This window comes from Arachis stenosperma, chromosome 10 (genome assembly GCF_014773155.1).
Source record: "Arachis stenosperma cultivar V10309 chromosome 10, arast.V10309.gnm1.PFL2, whole genome shotgun sequence".
NCBI classification, from domain to species: Eukaryota; Viridiplantae; Streptophyta; class Magnoliopsida; order Fabales; family Fabaceae; genus Arachis; species Arachis stenosperma.
Genome location: NC_080386.1, coordinates 74,496,207 through 74,517,719, shown reverse-complemented (window position 1 = coordinate 74,517,719; position 21,513 = coordinate 74,496,207). Strand labels below are relative to the sequence as shown.

The 21,513-nt window shown below is 39.6% G+C and overlaps 3 non-coding genes across 3 annotated transcripts; 1 reads left to right on the top strand and 2 right to left on the bottom strand.

Annotated features, from left to right (window-relative positions):
• Nucleotides 1-1,777: 1,777 nt before the first annotated feature.
• Nucleotides 1,778-1,885, bottom strand: LOC130958572 (small nucleolar RNA R71). The gene has a single exon (XR_009077686.1). It is a non-coding gene; the product is annotated as a small nucleolar RNA R71 (small nucleolar RNA).
• Nucleotides 1,886-11,264: 9,379 nt separating this feature from the next.
• On the top strand, nt 11,265-11,368 carry LOC130958465 (small nucleolar RNA R71). The gene has a single exon (XR_009077585.1). It is a non-coding gene; the product is annotated as a small nucleolar RNA R71 (small nucleolar RNA).
• A 7,040-nt stretch (nt 11,369-18,408) lies between these two features.
• Nucleotides 18,409-18,516, bottom strand: LOC130959136 (small nucleolar RNA R71). Its single transcript, XR_009078231.1, has one exon. It is a non-coding gene; the product is annotated as a small nucleolar RNA R71 (small nucleolar RNA).
• Nucleotides 18,517-21,513: the final 2,997 nt, after the last annotated feature.

Genomic DNA, 21,513 nt, shown 5'->3' with positions numbered 1-21,513 from the left:
TGAGTTGTGAAAAGTAGTGATCACAATTTCGTGCACCAAGTTTTTGGCGCCGTTGCCGGGGATTGTTTCGAGTATGGACAACTGACGGTTCATCTTGTTGCTTAGATTAGGTATTTTTCAGAGTTCTTAAAAATGAATTCTAGTGTTTCAAGGTGATGTTCTTATCATCACCAAAGCTGATTGATTCTCATCAATTTAGCTCTTGAATGCAGTGTCCTGCTGAAGCTTGGCTATTCATGTCTAATTCCTTTAGACTAAAGCTTTAGACTAACATTGCATGATTCCTGGAATTCACATTAAGAATTTTGATACCTTTATTTTCTTCTTCAACTTAATTTTCGAAAAATCCAAAAAAATTACAAAATCATAAAAAAAAAACCAAAAATATTTTATGTTTCTTGTTTGAGTCTAGTGTCTTATTTTAAGTTTGGTGTCTTGCATGCATTGTTTATTTGATCTTGGTTCTATTTTCAAGTCAATAGTACAGGGAATTGAAGATTCAGAACATGCAGCAGAGGAATTACACAGAAAAAGCTGGGCGTTCAAAACGCCCAGTGAAGAAGGACAGACTGGCGTTTAAACGCCAGCCAGGGTGCCTGGTTGGGCGTTTAACGCCCAAAAAGGTAGAGCATTGGGCGTTAAACGCCAGAATGTGCACCATTCTGGGCGTTTAACGCCAGGATGGCACAAGAGGGAAGATTCTGTTTTTAATTCAGATTTTTTTCAAGTTTTCAAAGTTTTTCAAAATCAAATCTTTTTCAAATCATATCTTTTCAATCAAATCTTTTTCAAAATCAATTTCTTTCCTTTTTCAAAAATACTTGCTATCAATTAATGATTTGATTCAACATTTCAAGTATGTTGCCTTTTCTGTTGAGAAAGGTTTAATGTTTGAATCATATCTTTTCTTGTTAGGCAAGTCATTAATTTTTAAAATCAAATATTTTTAAATTATTTTTCAAATCATATCTTTTTAATCACATCTTTTTCAAAAAAGTTTTCAATCATATCTTCTTCAAAATCTTTTACTTAATTTTCGAAAATTTCTTCCTCCCTTCTCGCATCCTTCTATTTATGGAGTAACACTCTTTCTCAATGCACAATTCGAACTCTATCTCACTAAGTTCGAATTCTTCTACTTCTTTCTTCTATTTTTCTGTTCCTCTAACACCTCAAGGAATCTCTATACTGTGACATAGAGGATTCCACATTTTCTTGTTCTCTTCTCTTTCATATAAGCAGGAACAAAGACAAAGGCATTCTTGTTGAGGCTGACCCTGAACCTGAAAGGACCTTGAAGCGAAAGCTAAGAGAAGCTAAGGCACAACTCTCTGTAGAGAACCTAACAGAAATCTTCAAAGAAGAAGAAACCATGGCAGCCGAAAACAACAACAATGCCAACAATGCAAGGAAGGTGCTGGGTGACTTTACTGCACCTACTCCCGACTTCTATGGGAGAAGCATCTCTATCCCTGCCATTGGAGCAAACAACTTTGAGCTTAAGCCTCAATTAGTTTCTCTAATGCAACAGAATTGCAAGTTCCATGGACTTCCATTGGAAGATCCTCATCAGTTTTTAGCTGAATTCTTGCAAATCTGTGACACTGTCAAGACTAATGGGGTTGACCCTGAGGTCTACAGACTTATGCTATTTCCTTTTGCTGTAAGAGACAGAGCTAGGATATGGTTGGACTCACAACCTAAAGAAAGCCTGAACTCTTGGGAAAAGCTAGTCAATGCCTTCTTGGCAAAGTTCTTTCCACCTCAAAAATTGAGTAAGCTTAGAGTGGAAGTCCAAACCTTCAAACAGAAGGAAGGAGAATCCCTCTATGAAGCTTGGGAAAGATACAAACAATTGATCAGAAAGTGTCCCTCTGATATGCTTTCTGAATGGAGCATCATAGGCATTTTCTATGATGGTCTCTCTGAACTGTCCAAGATGTCTTTGGATAGCTCTGCTGGAGGATCTCTTCATCTGAAGAAGACGCCTACAGAAGCTCAAGAACTAATTGAAATGGTTGCAAATAACCAATTCATGTACACTTCTGAAAGGAATCCTGTGAACAATGGAATAAATCAGAAGAAAGGAGTTCTTGAGATTGATACTCTGAATGCCATTCTGGCTCAGAACAAAATATTGACTCAGCAAGTCAATTTGATTTCTCAAAGTATGTCTGGAATGCAAAATGCACCAAGCAGTACTAAGGATGCTTCATCTGAAGAAGAAGCTTATGATCCTGAGAACCCTTCAATGGAAGAGGTGAATTACATGGGAGAACCCTATGGAAACACCTATAATTCTTCATGGAGAAATCACCCAAATCTCTCATGGAAGGATCAACAGAGACCTCAACAAGGTTTCAACAACAATAATGGTGGAAGAAACAGGTTTAGCAATAGCAAGCCTTTTCCATCATCTTCTCAGCAACAGACAGAGAATTCTAAGCAGAACCACTCTGACTTAGCAACCATGGTCTCTGATCTAATCAAAACCACTCAAAGTTTCATGACTGAAACAAGGTCCTCCATTAGGAATTTGGAGGCACAAGTGGGACAGTTGAGCAAGAAAATTACTGAACTCCCTCCTAGTACTCTTCCAAGCAATACAGAAGAAAATCCAAAAGGAGAGTGCAAGGCCATCAACATGGCCGAATTTGGAGAGGAAGGAGAGGCAGTGAACGCCACTGAGGAAGACCTCAATGGACGTCCACTGGCCTCCAATGAGTTCCCTAATGAGGAACCATGGGAATCAGAGGCTCAAAATGAGACCATAGAGATTCCACTGGACTTACTTCTGCCATTCATGAGCTCTGATGAGTATTCTTCCTCTGAAGAGGATGAGTATGTCACTGAAGAGCAAGTTGCTAAATACCTTGGAGCAATCATGAAGCTAAATGACAAGTTATTTGGTAATGAGACTTGGGAGGACGAACCTCCTTTGCTCACCAAAGAACTGGATGACTTGTCTAGGCAGAGATTACCTCCAAAGAGACAAGATCCTGGGAAGTTTTCAATACCTTGTACCATAGGCAACATGACCTTCAAGAAGGCTCTGTGTGACCTAGGGTCAAGTGTAAACCACATGCCTCTTTCTGTAATGGAGAAGCTATGGATCTTTGAGGTATAAGCTGCAAGAATCTCACTAGAGATGGCAGACAACTCAAGAAAACAAGCTTATGGACTTGTAGAGGATGTTCTGATAAAAGTTGAAGACCATTACATCCCTACTGATTTCATAGTCCTAGAGACTGGGAAGTGCATGGATGAATCCATCATCCTTGGCAGACCCTTCCTAGCCACAGCAAAGGCTGTGATTGATGTGGACAGAGGAGAATTGATCATTCAAGTGAATGAAGAATCCTTTGTGTTTAAGGCTTAAGGATATCCCTCTGTCACCATGGAGAGGAAGCATGAAGAGCTTCTCTCAAAACAGAGCCAAACAGAGCCCCCACAGTCAAACTCTAAGTTTGGTGTTAGGAGGCCACAACCAAATTCTAAGTATGGTGTTGAACCCCCACATTCAAACTCTAAGTTTGGTGTTGGGAGGTTCCAACATTGCTCTGAGCATTTGTGAGGCTCCATGAGAGCCCACTGTCAAGCTACTGACATTAAAGAAGCGCTTGTTGGGAGGCAACCCAATGTTATATTTTATCAAATTTCCTTTGTTATTTTATGTTTTCTGTAGGTTGATGATCATGAGAAGTCACAAAATCAATTGAAAAAGCAAAAACAGAATAAAAACAGGAAGAAAAACAGCACACCCTGGAGGAAGATCTTGCTGGCGTTTAAACGCCAGTAAGGGTAGCAGTTGGGCGTTTAACGCCCAGTCTGGCACCATTCTGGGCGTTTAACGCCAGAAAGGGGCACCAGACTGGCGTTAAATGCCAGAAAAGGGCAAGAAGCTGGCGTTAAACGCCAGAAATGGGCACCAGCCCGGCGTTTAACGCCAGAATTGGCACAGAATGCATTTTTGCACGCCACTTGGTGCAGGGATGCCTTTTCCTTGACACCTCAGGATCTGTGGACCCCACAGGATCCCCACCTACCCCACCACCCTCTCTCTTCTTCTTCACCCCTTCACCAATCACCTCTACCACTCTTCCCCAAAAACCCCTCACCTATCAAATCCCACTATCCTCTTCACCACTCACATCCATCCTTCATAAAACCCCACCTACCTCACCATTCAAATTCAAACCACTTTCCCTCCCAAACCCACCCATAATGGCCGAACCCTACCCCTCTCTTCACCCCTATATAAACCCATCTTCACTCTTTCATTTTCACACACCCTAAACATTACTTCTTCCCTTTTTGGCCGAACCACAAAGCCATCTCCCTCTCCTCCATTTCTTCTTCTTCTACTCTCTTCTTTCTTCTTTTGCTCGAGGACGAACAAACCTTTTAAGTTTGGTGTGGTAAAAGCATTGCTTTTTGTTTTTCCATAACCATTTATGGCATCCAAGGCAGGAGAAACCTCTAGAAAGAGGAAAGGGAAGGCAAAACCTTCCATCTCCGAGTCATGGGAGATGGAGAGATTCATCTCAAGGGTGCATCAAGACCACTTCTATGAAGTTGTGGCCTTGAAGAAGGTGATCCCCGAGGTCCCTTTCAAACTCAAAAAGAGTGAATATCCGGAGATCTGACATGAGATTCGAAGAAGAGATTGGGAAGTTCTTACCAACCCCATTCAACAAGTCGGAATCTTAATGGTTTAAGAGTTCTATGCCAATGCATGGTTCACCAAGAACCATGATCAAAGTGTGAACCCGGATCCAAAGAATTGGCTTACAATGGTTCGGGGGAAATACTTAGATTTTAGTCTGGAAAATGTAAGGTTGGCATTCAACTTGCCCATGATGCAAGGAGATGAACATCCTTACACTAGAAGGGTCAACTTTGATCAAAGGTTGGACCAAATCCTCATAGACATTTGTGAAGAGGGCGCCCAATGGAAGAGAGATTCAAGAGGGAAGCCGGTTCAATTGAGAAGGCATGACCTCAAGCCCGTGGCTAGAGGATGGTTGGAGTTTATCCAACGCTCAATCATCCCAACTAGCAACTGGTCGGAAGTTACTCTAGACCGGGCCATCATGATTCATAGCATCATGATTGGAGAGGAAGTGGAAGTTCATGAGGTTATAGCCCAAGAACTCTATAAGGTGGCGGACAAGTCCTCTACCTTGGCAAGGTTAGCCTTTCCTCATCTCATTTGTCACCTCTGTTATTCAGTTGGAGTTGACATAGAAGGAGACATCCTCATTGATGAGGACAAGCCCATCACTAAGAAAAGGATGGAGCAAACAAGAGACCCCTCTCATCATGAAATCCCTGAGATGCCTCAAGGGATGCACTTTCCTCCACAAAACTATTGGGAGCAAATCAACACCTCCCTAGGAGAATTGAGTTCCAACATGGGACAACTAAGGGTGGAGCACCAAGAACATTCCATCCTCCTCCATGAAATTAGACAAGATCAAAGAATTATGAGAGAGGAGCAACAAAGACAAGGAAGAGACATTGAGGAGCTCAAGCACTCCATAAGACCTTCAAGAGGAAGAACAAGCCACCATCACTAAGGTGGACCCGTTCTTTAATCTCCTTGTTCTTTATTTTTCTGTTTTTCGAAAATTATGCTTTATGTTTATCCATGTTTGTGTCTTATGATCATTAGTATCTATGCCTTAAAGTTATGAATGTCCTATGAATCCATCACCTTTCTTGAATAAAAAATGTTCTTAATTGAAAAAAGAAAAGAATTGCATGAATTTCAGATTTTATAACAGATTAATTATTTTGATGTGGTGGCAATGCTTTTGTTTCTGAATGTATGCCTAAACAGTGCATATGTCTTTTGAATTTGTGGTTCATGAATGTTAAAGTTATTGGCTCTTGAAAGAATGATGAAAAAGGAGACATGTTACTGAGGATCTGAAAAATCATAAAAATGATTCTTGAAGCAAGAAAAAGCAGTGAATACAAAAAAAAAAAAAGAAGAAGAAGAAAAACGAAAAAAAAAGGGAGAAAGAGAAAAAGAAAAAGTAAGCAGAAAAAGCCAATAGCCCTTTAAACCAAAAGGCAAGGGTAGAAATAAAGTTGTGATCCAAGGCAAAAAGAGTGTGCTTAAGAACCCTGGACACCTCTAATTGGGGACTCTAGCAAAGCTGAGTCACAATCTGAAAAGGTTCACCCAATCATGTGTCTGTGGCATGTATGTATCCGGTGGTAATACTGGAAGACAGAGTGCTTTGGGCCACGGCCAAGACTCATAAAGTAGCTGTGTTCAAGAATCATCATACTTAACTAGGAGAATCAATAACACTATCTGGATTCTGAGTTCCTGAAGAAGCCAATCATTCTGAATTTCAAAGGATAAAGTGAGATGCCAAAACTATTCAGAGGCAAAAAGCTAAAAGCCCCGTGATAGCCATAAACTTGATAGCCACGATTTTAGGAAATTGCACGATCGGCAAAATTCCTTCCGGCAAGTGCACCGGTTATCGTCAAGTAAAAACTCACAATAGAGTGAGGTCGAATCCCACAAGGATTGGTTGAGTGAGCAATTCGGATTAGAAGTATATTCTAGTTGAGCGGAATCAAGATTTAGATGAGAATTGCGGAATGTAAAATTGCATGAATTAAAGAGCGAGAAGCTAAATTGCTGAAATTAAAAGGGATGGGGGTGATTGCATGAATTTAATTACAGAATGTAAAGAGAAAGTGGTAGATCAGAAATGGGGAATTCATTGGGTTTCAGGAGATATTGAGATCTCCGAATCAAAACGTCTTATCCCTTCCTCAACCAATGCATTCATTGAATTTTTGCTTGGCAATCTTATATGATTGGATCCCAATCCCTTGGCTCACCAATTCTCTCTAAAAACAAACAAATTCCCAATCCCTTGGTTTAAATGTTCATAAGAAGAGATGATGCTCGATCACTGATTATACCACACAGTTTCATGAACCACAATTTGGTAGGATTACATGTCACAATATCCATCCAAACCCCAATCCAATTCACTGTGAGAAAGCTTCTCTAGCATGAATCCTCCATTCCTTTTCCAAGGTTCCGAAGGATTCCAATTATGGGTAGTTTCTTTCCCAAGACAACTACCCAATGGAATTAGATCGAGAAGCTTTCTAACAAAATTCAAGAGAAAAGATTGAAGAAGAAGATAAAACTATTATTGATTCATTGAATTACAATAGAGCTCCCTAACCCAATGAAAGGGGTTTAGTGAGTCATAGCTCTGAATTCAATTACAAAATATGAAAAGTAGCAAGATGATCAAAAAGTTTTCCCGTGTAAAAAAGTCCCCCTCAGGGGCTGGATTCCCCTTCAATCCAGTCTCCCTCAAATGCAGAAACTAAGGCCTTTAAATAGGCTCCCTAAATTACAAAATGAAAATGAAATTAAAAGCAAATTACAATCAAATGAAAATAAACTATTCTAGATGATTCTTGTGGCCTTGATTTGGTGTTGTTGATGGGCCTTGCTTGCTTGAAGGGTAGAGTGACATAATTGATCCAAAAAGGATAATGATCCATTAAACTACACTCAAACGTTGCACCCCCCTTTCTTGAGTCGTCACTTTGTTCTCATGTCAACCTTGCCAATTTGATGCCAAATATAGACTATTATACCTCGTTGGAAAGCTATGGATGTCAGCTTTCTAACGCAACTGGAAGTACCTCAATTGGATCTCTATAGCTCAAGTTATTTATGTTTGAAGAAGGCATGGTCAAGCTGTTTCATATAACACGTTTAAGCTCCAGTTTAAGCTTAAACTGGAGCTTAAACGCTGGCACTCCCTGGAGGCACAAGCTCGAGCACGTTTAAGCTCCAGTTTAAGCTTAAACTGGAGCTTAAACGTGGAAATGCAAAACGCAACCCTGGAGGAGAATGTCGAACACGTTTAAGCTCCAGTTTAAGGTTAAACTGGAGCTTAAACGTGGAATGGCTCCCTGATGCATTTCATTTCTGGCGTTTAACTTCCAGTTTAAGGTTAAACTGGAGGTTAAACGCCACTTTCAGCTTTCATGATTTTGGCGTTTAATGCTCCAGTTTAAGCTTAAACTGGAGCTTAAACTGGAGCTTAAACTCCACATGTGATATTCAAGCTTCTTTTATTGATTTTGTTGCTTCCTTGCCTAGCCTCTTCTTCCCTGAAATCATCCAAACAACTGCATCAAAGTCTTGCAAAATTTCATGAGAATTCTTCCATTCATAGCATTCAAGGAATATAACTAAAAACTCATGGAATTTGCATCAAAATCTTCATGTTTGAATGATTTAAGACAAGCATGACTATTTGGCCCAAATGATTACTTAAGGCTCAAGAAAATGCATAAAACAACTAAAAATAAAAGAAAAAGGCTAGTGAAACTAGCCTAAGATGCCTTGGCATCACAACACCAAACTTAATCCTTGCTTGTCCCCAAGCAAGTTCTGAATTATTGAGAAGAAAGAATGAAACAGAAAGTAAATTCATTAGCCATATCAGTAAGTAATTGACATTGATTAATGGGGTGTTCATGCAGAAAGTTGTTGCAGCATCACTTTATTGTTTCTTAGGTAAGAATGTCACTTTTTATGTTTCCACTAAAACACTGCTATGGCCTCTTGTTATTCACATATCCTTGGAAATTTTCTTTTCTTTGTTTTTCTTTTTCTTTGAGCTTATTTGCTCCTTGTTGCTCAGTGTCATGTGTTGCACAAGCTTTTGACATTTTTCTTTCCTTATCAGTTCTCACACATATCCACCACAGGCACTTTAGTTTACATTTCTTCACAAGATATTGGTGCCCAGCACCTCTTTGTGTAACTAAATGTTTTGTAGCTAGGTTGCTCTTGATAATGGACTTTTGGTTGATAATCCCGGGTTAGTTAACCCAAGTTACCAAGTGTTGAAACACTCCACAGAACCTATTCATCCAAGCAGATCCTAGTACATAAACACCACAGGCATATGTCTCAGAAGTTCAAACCATTGGTGCCTAGCTTTATTTTCTTAATTCTTTTGCTTTTTGGTTACCTTTCTCATTGGCTTTTTTTTTTCTTTCTTTCCCTTGGCCAAGGACATTTATTTACCAAGATCCATAGACAGCATCCTAATTTCCACTAAAAGTGACAATTCTAACTTTATTTCTTAGTGAGCTGACTATTCAATCAAACATGCATACCACCACTTAATCTTATTTGATTTCTTACCAAATGGAATTGAGTTACTTTTGTTCAAACATTTCTTTTATATATATATATATATATATATATATATATATATATATATTTTTTTTTGGAACAGAACAAACAGGGCAAGCATACATTTAAGCAAGTGAAGTTTATCCAGACACTTAGACTATCACTTATTTGGAAATTAAACAAACAGACAAAACTGCAATGACTCAAACTTAAAGCAGGGGTGCATGCAAACTTCCAATATCAGCAATTCAAAGTACAAGCAATTAAGTGACAATACAACCTTTTAGCATCTTCTTTGTTGTTCATCATCCTTCCTAGCCTTGGTGTTCTCTTTGATGATTGTATATTCCTTCCATGAGATTGATTGTCTTCCTGCAAAGCTATTAGAAGTTGCTTGTTCCCCAAGCACTTTGAGAATTGGTTAGCATGCATGTATGTTTGTAGGCCTCTGAACTTAGATTGGTGTGTAAACACCAAACTTAGTTCCTTGCCATATGCAGCAATTTGGATCATATGCAGAAAACCTCATGTGCTTTTATTAAGAAAATAACTATGAACTAGAAAAAGAAACTATGAACTAGAAATTTAACTATTGTTTAAGTAGTTTCCCTGATTGGTTGGAGCTAGTGACTAGTCATGCTGAGGTAGAAATGTGCTTTTAATGAAGTTTTTGGTGGAACACCAAACTTAGAATCTCACATTCACCCTTGAATTGTTTTGGTGTGCAACACCAAACTTAGCTCCTTGCAATACAGATAAATCTACTTAACTCTTTTATTGAAATAACTAGAAAAGAAAAACTACCTTTGGTTGGGTTGCCTCCCAACAAGCGCTCGTTTACTGTCATTAGCTTGACATGCTGTTCCTGACTTTCTTCCTCTTCCTCCAGTTTGTTAAGAGGAATGACTTCAAGTGGATAAAGGAGCTAGTTAGTGCCCCTTGTTGTGAATGCCTCTTTCCAGCGAGCTTTCCCTTGTGATTGGCTTGAGTGAACTTGCTTGTTGGCTCAGGAGTTGGATTGTTCTTCGACCTTCTCTTCTTCATGGATATGGTCCTTTGTTTCTCGGTCACAATCCTCATTTTGGTGCTTGTTTCTACTGCCTTCACATCCTTGATCTCAGAACTTGGTTGTTGTTGGACAGTTGGAGTATCCTGTTCATCAAAAGCTTCCTGAATTTGTGGTTCAATGAACCCTTCCTCTTTGCAACTCTCTGTTTCATTGGAGTGTGATCTCCCTTGATTGACTTTCTCCCTTTCTTGTTCTTCTGATTCCTCCCTTGGGTTTGCCATGGTATCACTAGAAGAATTGTGGGTAGGGATTTGCTTTGATAGATATCCAATTTGTGCTTCTAGCTTTTGAATGGCAGCACCTTGATTTTGTAAGTTGGATATCACTTCTTCCTTAAAGCCTTTCAAATCGGCCACATCTCTGCCCATAGTTGCAAGCATTCCTTCTATCCTGTTTAATTGATCATGAAGTGATTGGTTCGGATTGGGTTGATGAGGTTGATTATCTTGGCTGTGATATGGTGGCTGGGAGTATGTGTTTTGTGTGGGTTGGTATGATCTTTGGTTGGAGTTGTAAGGTTTGTGGTTTTGTGGTTGGGTTTGCTGGTTTCCCCACCCAAAGTTTGGGTGGTTTTTCCAACCTTGGTTGTAAGTGTTGGAGTGTGGATCATATGGTTGCCTTTGTTGATTTCCCACATAGTTGGCCTCTTCCCAATCACCTCCTTCAGTGCTTACTTCCTCTTGATCTTGTGTGTGTATTGCAGCCACTTGATTTGTGTCTAATTTCCTGGTGAGCTCTGCTAGTTGCTTGGCAAACACCTTGTTCTGGGCTAGAATTGTATCAACATGGTTCAGCGCCATGACTCCCTTAGTGTTGTGTCTCTCTGAAGCATAGTAGTACTCATTCTCAGCCACTGTCTCAATCACTTCAATGGCTTCTTCCACAGTCTTCTTCCTGTTCAATGAACCTCCTGATGAATGGTCTACAGCCTTCCTTGATTCATAAGAGAGTCCATCATAGAAAATATGCAATTGCACCCAGTCATGAAACATGTCTGGTGGGCATCTCCTTGTCAAATCCTTGAACCTCTCCCATGCCTCGTAGAGAGTTTCACCATCTTGTTGTCTAAAAGTTTGAACCTCAGATCGAAGCCTATTGACCTTTTGTGGGGGTAGAAACGTGCCAGAAACTTGCTTTCCACCTCATCCCAGGTTGTTAGGCTCCCCCTTGGGAATGATTCCAGCTACTTAGCTGCCTTGTCCCTAAGTGAAAATGGGAACAAGAGCAGTTTATAGGCATCTTCCTGGACTCCATTGGACTTCACAGTGTCGCAAATTCTCAGGAATTTTGTGAGATGTTGGTTTGGATCTTCATTAGCACTCCCACCAAATGAACAATGATTCTCCACCAGTGATATTAGCTGTGGTTTGAGTTCAAAATTGTTGGCCTGAATGGGTGGTTTCTGAATGCTGCTACCACAATTCCCAGAGGTTGGGTTTATGTATGAACCAAGAACCCTCCTCTCGGGAATGGCATTGTTTCCATCAGCTCTCTCATGGTTGTGAACTTCTCTATCCATGTTGAGATCTAGAGCTTCCTCAAAATTGTCCTCAGATTCTCCTTCAGATTCTTCTTCTCCCAGTACACTCTTCCCTTTTGCTTCCCTTCTACGTCTATGAAGGGTCCTCTCTGGTTCGGTATATGGAGGAGTTGTTGTCTCTCCTCTCCTACCTGTCATACAAGAACACAGCACAGGCAACAAACAAGTGAAATACTCTTGGTTAATGGAAGAGTATGGTTAGAGCAGTTGAGGAATTAATTCAAATAGTTAGTGAGTCAGTGAGTTAGTTGCTTGAATTTAAAGGCATAAAGAAAGAAAACAAGTAACAGAGTGCAGAAATTAAAATTCAACAAGTAACTTGAACTAAATTATCAAAACAAAAAAAAAATGCTCAATCTAGTTAACTTCCAATTTGAGAATTGTCAATCGAAAACCAATCCCCGGCAACGGCGCCATAAACTTGATGCTGGCTATAAACATGATAGCCACGATTTTAGGAAATTGCACGATCGGCAAAATTCCTTCCGGCAAGTGCACCGGTTATCGTCAAGTAAAAACTCACAATAGAGTGAGGTCGAATCCCAAAAGGATTGGTTGAGTGAGCAATTCGGATTAGAAGTATGTTCTAGTTGAGCGGAATCAAGATTTAGATGAGAATTGCGGAATGTAAAATTGCATGAATTAAAGAGCGAGAAGCTAAATTGCTGAAATTAAAAGGGATGGGGGTGATTGCATGAATTTAATTACAGAATGTAAAGAGAAAGTGTTAGATCAGAAATGGGGAATTCATTGGGTTTCAGGAGATATTGAGATCTCCGAATCAAAACGTCTTATCCCTTCCTCAACCAATGCATTCATTGAATTTTTGCTTAGCAATCTTATATGATTGGATCCCAATCCCTTGGCTCACCAATTCTCTCTAAAAACAAACAAATTCCCAATCCCTTGGTTTAAATGTTCATAAGAAGAGATGATGCTCGATCACTGATTATACCACACAGTTTCATGAACCACAATTTGGTAGGATTACATGTCACAATATCCATCCAAACCCCAATCCAATTCACTGTGAGAAAGCTTCTCTAGCATGAATCCTCCATTCCTTTCCCAAGGTTCCGAAGGATTCCAATTATGGGTAGTTTCTTTCCCAAGACAACTACCCAATGGAATTAGATCGAGAAGCTTTCTAACAAAATTCAAGAGAAAAGATTGAAGAAGAAGATAAAACTATTATTGATTCATTGAATTACAATAGAGCTCCCTAACCCAATGAAAGGGGTTTAGTGAGTCATAGCTCTGAATTCAATTACAAAATATGAAAAGTAACAAGATGATCAAAAAGTTTTCCCGTGTAAAAAAGTCCCCCTCAGGGGCTGGATTACCCTTCAATCCAGTCTCCCTCAAATGCAGAAACTAAGGCCTTTAAATAGGCTCCCTAAATTACAAAATGAAAATGAAATTAAAAGCAAATTACAATCAAATGAAAATAAACTATTCTAGATGATTCTTGTGGCCTTGATTTGGTGTTGTTGATGGGCCTTGATTGCTTGAAGGGTAGAGTGACATAATTGATCCAAAAAGGATAATGATCCATTAAACTACACTCAAACGTTGCACCCCCCTTTCTTGAGTCGTCACTTTGTTCTCTTGTCAACCTTGCCAATTTGATGCCAAATATAGACTATTATACCTCGTTGGAAAGCTATGGATGTCAGCTTTCTAACGCAACTGGAAGCACCTCAATTGGATCTCTATAGCTCAAGTTATTTATGTTTGAAGAAGGCATGGTCAAGCTGTTCCATATAACACGTTTAAGCTCCAGTTTAAGCTTAAACTGGAGCTTAAACGCTGGCACTCCCTGGAGGCACAAGCTCGAGCACGTTTAAGCTCCAGTTTAAGCTTAAACTGGAGCTTAAACGTGGAAATGCAAAACGCAACCCTGGAGGAGAATGTCGAACACGTTTAAGCTCCAGTTTAAGGTTAAACTGGAGCTTAAACGTGGAATGGCTCCCTGATGCATTTCATTTCTGGCGTTTAACTTCCAATTTAAGGTTAAACTGGAGGTTAAACGCCACTTTTAGCTTTCATGATTTTGGCGTTTAATGCTCCAGTTTAAGCTTAAACTGGAGCTTAAACTCCACATGTGATATTCAAGCTTCTTTTATTGATTTTGTTGCTTCCTTGCCTAGCCTCTTCTTCCCTGAAATCATCCAAACAACTGCATCAAAGTCTTGCAAAATTTCATGAGAATTCTTCCATTCATAGCATTCAAGGAATATAATTAAAAACTCATGGAATTTGCATCAAAATCTTCATGTTTGAATGATTTAAGACAAGCATGACTATTTGGCCCAAATGATTACTTAAGGCTCAAGAAAATGCATAAAACAACTAAAAATAAAAGAAAAAGGCTAGTGAAACTAGCCTAAGATGCCTTGGCATCACCCCGCTCATCTAATTAATACTGATCTTCATAGATATTTTTGGAGTTCATTGCATATTATCTTCTTTTTATATTTGATTTTCAGTTGCTTGGGGACAAGCAACAATTTAAGTTTGGTGTTGTGATGAGCGGATAATTTGTACGCTTTTTGGCATTATTTTTAGTATGTTTTTAGTATATTTAGTTGAGTTTTTAGTATATTTTTATTAGTTTTTAGTTAAAATTCACTTTTCTGGACTTTACTATGAGTTTGTGTGTTTTTCTGTGATTTCAGGTATTTTCTGGCTGAAATTGAGGGACCTGAGCAAAAATCTGATTCAGAGACTGAAAAGGACTGCAGATGCTGTTGGATTCTGACCTCCCTGCACTCGAAGTGGATTTTCTGGAGCTACAGAAGCCCAATTGACGCGCTCTCAACGGCGTTGGAAAGTAGATGATGAGCGGATAATTTGTATACTTTTTGGCATTGTTTTTAGTATGTTTTTGGTATATTTAGTCGAGTTCTTAGTATATTTTTATTAGTTTTTAGCTAAAATTCACTTTTCTGGACTTTACTATGAGTTTGTGTGCTTTTCTGTGATTTCAGGTATTTTCTGGCTGAAATTGAGGGACCTGAGCAAAAATCTGATTCAGAGACTGAAAAGGACTGCAGATGCTGTTGGATTCTGACCTCCCTGCACTCGAAGAGGATTTTCTGGAGCTACAGAAGCTCAATTGGCGCGCTCTCAACGGCGTTGGAAAGTAGACATCCTGGGCTTTCCAGCAATATATAATAGTCCATACTTTGCCCAAGATTTGATGGCCCAAACCGGCGTTCAAAGTCACCTCAAGAAATTCCAGCGTTAAACGCCGGAACTGGCACCTAATTGGGAGTTAAACGCCCAAACTGGCATAAAAGCTGGCGTTTAACTCCAAGAAGAGTCTCTACACGAAAATGCTTCATTGCTCAGCCCAAGCACACACCAAGTGGGCCCGGAAGTGGATTTTTATGTCATTTACTTATCTTTGTAAACCTTAGGCTACTAGTTTTCTATAAGTAGGACCTTTTACTATTGTATTTTCATCTTGGTTCTTCTGGTTCCCTCTTTGGGGCCGAAACCAATGATCACTTTTGTTCTTATGTATTTTCAACGGTGGAGTTTCTACACACCATAGATTAAGGTGTGGAGCTCTGCTGTACCTCGAGTATTAATGCAATTACTATTGTTCTTCTATTCAATTCCGCTTGTTCTTTGTCCAAGATATCACTTGTTCTTCAACTTGATGAATGTGATGATCCGTGACACTCATCATCATTCTCACCCATGAACAAGGTGACTGACAACCATTCTTGTTCTACAAGCATCTGAGGCTTAGTGATTATCTCTTGGATTTCTGATTGCATGATGCATGGTTGATCGCCTGACAACCGAGTGCTCGCCTGACAAACGAGCCAACCATTCCGTGAGATCAGAGTCTTCGTGGTATAGGCAGGACCTGATGGCAGTATTCAAGAGAATCCGGAAGGTCTAACCTTGTCTGTGGTATTCTGAGTAGGATTCAATGATTGAATGACTGTGACGTGCTTCAAACCTGTAACCTACTGGGCGTTAGTGACAGACGCAAAAGAGTGATTCTATTCCGGTAGGGGAGGGAACCAAACCGGTGATTGGCAGCACTGTGACAGAGTGCGTGCATTAGCTTTCACTGCGCGGATGGGAGGTAGCTGCTGACAACAGTGAAACCCTACACGAGCTTGCCATGGAAAGGAGTAAGAAGGATTGGATGAAGACAGTAGGAAAGCAGAGAGACGGAAGGGAAGGCATCTTCATATGCTTGTCTGAAGCTCTTACACCAATGATATACATAAGTATCTCTATCTTTATCTTTTATATTATTTTCGTTCATCATCTATACCCATTTGAGTCTGCCTGACTGAGATTTACAAGATGACCATAGCTTGCTTCATACCACCAATCTCCGTGGGATCGACCCTTACTCGCGTAAGGTTTATTACTTGGACGACCCAGTGCACTTGCTGGTTAGTTGTGCGAAGTTGTAGTGATCACAATTTCGTGCACCAAGTTTTTGGCGCCGTTGCCGGGGATTGTTCTTGTGTATGGACAACTGACGGTTCATCTTGTTGCTTAGATTAGGTATTATTTTTCTTCAGAGTTCTTAAGAATGAATTCTAGTGTTTCAAGGTGATGTTCTTATCATCACCAAAGCTGATTGATCATCATCAATTTAGCTCTTGAATGCAATGTCTTGCTGAAGCTTAGCTAGCTATGTCTAATTCCTTTAGACTAAAGCTTTAGACTAACATTGCATGATTCCTGGAATTCTCATTAAGAATTTTGATACCTTTATTTTCCTTTTCACCTAATTTTCGAAAAATAACCAAAAAAAAAAAATTACAAAAGCATAAAATCCAAAAATATTTCTTGTTTGAGTCTAGTGTCTCATTTTAAGTTTGGTGTCAATTGCATGTTTCTGTTCTTCTTGCATTTTTCGAATTTATGCATGTGTCTTAATTAATCTTCAAGTTGTTCTTGATGATTTCCTTGTTTTGATCTTTGAATTCTATTGACTTGAGTGTTTTGTTGTTTCTCATATGCATTCTCATTTTGTTAGTGTCAATAGTATACAAACTGCTAAGTTTGGTGTCTTGCATGCATTGTTATTTGATTTTAGTTGCATTTTGATTATTCCTCATTATTAAAAATCCAAAAATATTTTTAATTTGTGTCTTTTCAAGTCAATAATACAGAGAATTGAAGATTCAGAACATACTGCAGAGGAATCACACAGAAAAAGCTGGGCATTCAAAAATGCCCAGTGAAGAAGACAGACTGGCGTTTAAACGCCAGCCAGGGTGCCTGGTTGGGCGTTTAACGCCCAAAAGGGTAGTAGTTTGGGCGTTAAATGCCAGAATGTGCACCATTCTGGGCGTTTAACGCCAGGATGGCACAAGAGGGAAGATTTTGTTTTCAAAATCAATTTTTTTTTCAAGTTTTCAAAGTTTTTCAAAATCAAATCTTTTTCAAATCATATCTTTTCAATCAAATGTTTTCAAAATTAATTTCTTTCCTTTTTCAAAGATACTTACTAACAATTAATGATTTGATTGAACATTTTTTGCCTTTTCTGTTGAGGAAGGTTTTATGTTTGAATCATATCTTTTCTTGTTAGGCAAGTCATTAATTTTTAAAATCATATCTTTTTAAAATTGTTTTCAAATCATATCTTTTTAAAAATTGTTTTCAAATCATATCTTTTCAATCACATCTTTTTAAAACCAATCATATCTTCTTAACCACATCTTTTTCAAAATAGTTTTCAATCAAATATTTTTGATTTCTAATTTCAAAATCTTTTTTAAAAATCAATTGATTTCTTTCCCATTCTTATTTTCGAAAGTTAATTAGTATTTTTCAAAATGTTTTTAAAATCTTTAACTTTATTTTCGAAAATTACTTCCCTTCTTCTCACATCCTTCTGTTTATGGACTAACACTATTCTTTAATGCAAAATTCGAACTCCATCTTCTTTGATAAGTTCGAATTTTCTACCTCTGTCTTCCATTTTTCTTTTCCTCTGACACCTCAAGGAATCTCTATACTGTGACATAGAGGATTCCATATTTTCTTGTTCTCTTCTCCTTCATATGAGCAGGAACAAAGACAAAGGCATTCTTGTTGAAGCTGACCCTGAACCTGAAAGGACCTTGAAGCAAAAGCTAAGAGAAGCTAAGGCACAACTCTCTGTAGAGTACCTAACCGAATTCTTCAAAGAAGAAGAACCTATGGCAGCCGAAAACAACAACAATGCCAACAATGCAAGGAAGGTGCTGGGTGACTTTACTGCACCTACTCCCAACTTCTATGGGAGAAGCATCTCTATCCCTGCCATTGGAGCAAACAACTTTGAGCTTAAGCCTCAATTAGTTTCTCTAATGCAACAGAATTGCAAGTTCCATGGACTTCCATTGGAAGATCCTCATCAGTTCTTAGCTGAATTCTTGCAAATCTGTGACACAGTCAAGACTAATGGGGTTAACCCTGAGGTCTATAGACTGATGCTATTCCCTTTTTGCTGTAAGAGACAGAGCTAGAATATGGTTAGATTCTCAACCTAAAGAAAGCCTGGACTCTTGGGAAAAGCTAGTCAATGCCTTCTTGGCAAAGTTCTTTCCACCACAAAGATGGAGTAAGCTTAGACTGGAAGTCCAAACCTTCAGACAGAAGGATGGAGAATCCCTCTATGAAGCTTGGGAAAGATACAAACAATTAATCAGAAGATGTCCTTCAGACATGCTTTCTGAATGGAGCATCATAGGTATTTTCTATGATGGTCTCTCTGAACTATCCAAGATGTCTTTGGATAGCTCTGCTGGAGGATCTCTTCATCTGAAGAAGACGCCTGCAGAGGCTCAAGAGCTAATTGAAATGGTTGCAAATAACCAATTCATGTACACTTCTGAAAGGAATCCTGTGAACAATGGGACTAGTCAGAAGAAAGGAGTTCTTGAGATTGACACTCTGAATGCCATATTGGCTCAGAACAAGATATTGACTCAACAAGTCAATTTGATTTCTCAAAGTCTGTCTGGAATGCAAAATGCACCAAGCAGTACTAAGGAAGCTTCATCAGAGGAAGAAGCCTATGATCCTGAGAACCCTTCAATGGAAGAGGTGAATTACCTAGGAGAACCCTATGGAAACACCTACAATTCTTCATGGAGAAATCACCCCAATTTCTCATGGAAGAATCAAGAGAGACCTCAACAAGGTTTCAATAACAATAATGGTGGAAGAAACAGGTTTAGCAATGGCAAGCCTTTTCTATCATCTTCTCAGCAACAGACAGAGAGTTCTAAGCAGAATACTTCTGACTTAGCAACAATGGTCTCTGATCTAATAAAGACCACTCAAAGTTTCATGAATGAAACAAGGTCCTCCATCAGAAATTTGGAGGCACAAGTGGGACAGCTGAGCAAGAAAGTTACTGAACTCCCTCCAAGTACTCTCCCAAGCAACACAGAAGAAAATCCAAAAGGAGAGTGCAAAGCCATAACCATGGCCGAATCTAGAGAGGGAAGAGAGGAGATGGATGCCACTGAGGAAAGCCTCAATGGGCGTGCACCAATCTCCTCTGAGTTCCTCAATGAGGAACAATGGGAATCTGAGGCTCAAAATGAGACCATAGAGATTCCATTGGACTTACTTCTGCCATTCATGAGCTCTGATGAGTATTCTTCCTCTGAAGAGGATGAGTATGTCACTGAAGAGCAAGTTGCTAAATACCTTGGAGCAATCATGAAACTGAATGACAAGTTATTTGGAAATGAGACTTGGGAGGAAGAACCACCTTTGCTCACCAAAGAACTGGATGACTTGTCTAGGCAGAAACTGCCTCTAAAGAGGCAAGATCCTGGGAAGTTTTCTATACCTTGTACCATAGGCACCATGACCTTCAAGAAGGCCTTGTGTGACTTAGGGTCAAGTGTAAACCTCATGCCCCTCTCTGTAATGGAGAAATTAGGGATCCTTGAGGTGCAAGCTGCAAGAATCTCATTAGAGATGGCAGACAATTCAAGAAAACAAGCTCATGGACTTGTAGAGAATGTTTTGGTGAAGATTGAGGACCATTACATCCCTACTGACTTCATAGTCCTAGAGACTGGGAAGTGCATGGATGAATCCATCATCCTTGGCAGACCCTTCCTAGCCACAGCAAAGACTGTGATTGATGTTGATAGAGGAGAGTTGATCATTCAAGTGAATGAAGAATCCTTGGTGTTTAAGGCTCAAGGATATCCCTCTGTCACAATGGAGAAGAAGCATGAAGAGCTTCTCTCAAATCAGAGTCAAGCAGAGCCCCCACAGTCAAACTCTAAGTTTGGTGTTGGGAGGCCACAACCAAACTCTAAGTTTGGTGTTGAACCCCCACATTCAAACTCTAAGTTTGGTGTTGGGAGGTTCCAACACGGTTCTGAGTATCTGTGAGGCTCCATGAGAGCCCTCTGTCAAGCTACTGACATTAAAGAAGCGCTTGTTGGGAGGCAACCCAATGTTATATTTTATATATTTTCCCTTGTTATTTTATCTTATTTTGTAGGTTGATGATCATAAGAAGTCACAAAATCAATTGAAAAAGCAAAAACAGAATGAAAAACAGGAAGAAAAACAGCACACCCTGGAGGAAGAACTCACTGGCGTTTAAACGCCAGTGAGGCTAGCAGTTGGGCGTTTAACGCCCAGTCTGGCACCATTCTGGGCGTTTAACGCCAGAAAGGGGCACCAGACTGGCGTTAAACGCCAGGAAAGGGCAAGAACCTGGCGTTAAACGCCAGGAATGGGCACCAGCCCGGCGTTTAACGCCAGAAATAGCTCAAAACGTGATTTTGAGCAACATTTGGTGCAGGGATGACTTTTCCTTGACACCACAGGATCTGTGGACCCCACAGGACCCCCACCAACCCCACCACTCTCTCTTCTTCTTCACCCATTCCCCAATCACCTCTACCACTCTCCTTCTCCTCCATTTCTTCTTCTTCTTCTTTCTTCCTTTGCTCGAGGACGAGCAAACCTTTTAAGTTTGGTGTGGTAAAAGCATTGCTTTTTGTTTTTCCGTAACCATTTATGGCATCCAAAGCCGGTTCAACTGAGAAGGCATGACCTCAAGCCCATCACTAAGAAGAAGATGGAGCAAACAAGAGACCCCTCTCATCATGAGATCCCAGAGATACCTCAAGGGATGCACTTTCCTCCACAAGACTATTGGGAGCAACTGAACACCTCCCTAGGAGAATTAAGTTCCAACATGGGACAACTAAGGGTGGAGCACCAAGAACATGCCATCCTCCTCCATGAAATTAAAGAATCATGAGAGATGAGCAACAAAGACAAGGAAGAGACATTGAGGAGCTCAAGCACTCCATAAGACCTTCAAGAGGAAGAACAAGCCGCCGTCACTGAGGTGGACCCGTTCTTTAATCTCCTTGTTCTTTATTTTTCTGTTTTTCGAATTTTTATGCTTATGTTTATCTATGTTTGTGTCTTATGATCATTAGTGTCTTAGTGTCTATGCCTTAAAGCTATGAATATGAATCCATCACCTTTCTTAAATGAAAACTGTTTTTATCACAAAAGAACAAGAAGTACAGGATTTCAAATTCATCTTTAAAACTAGCTTAATTAGTTTGATGTGGTGACAATACTTTTTGTTTTCTGAATGTATGCTTGAACAGTGCATATGTCTTTTGAATTTGTGGTTCATGAATGTTAAAATTGTTGGCTCTTGAAAGAATGATG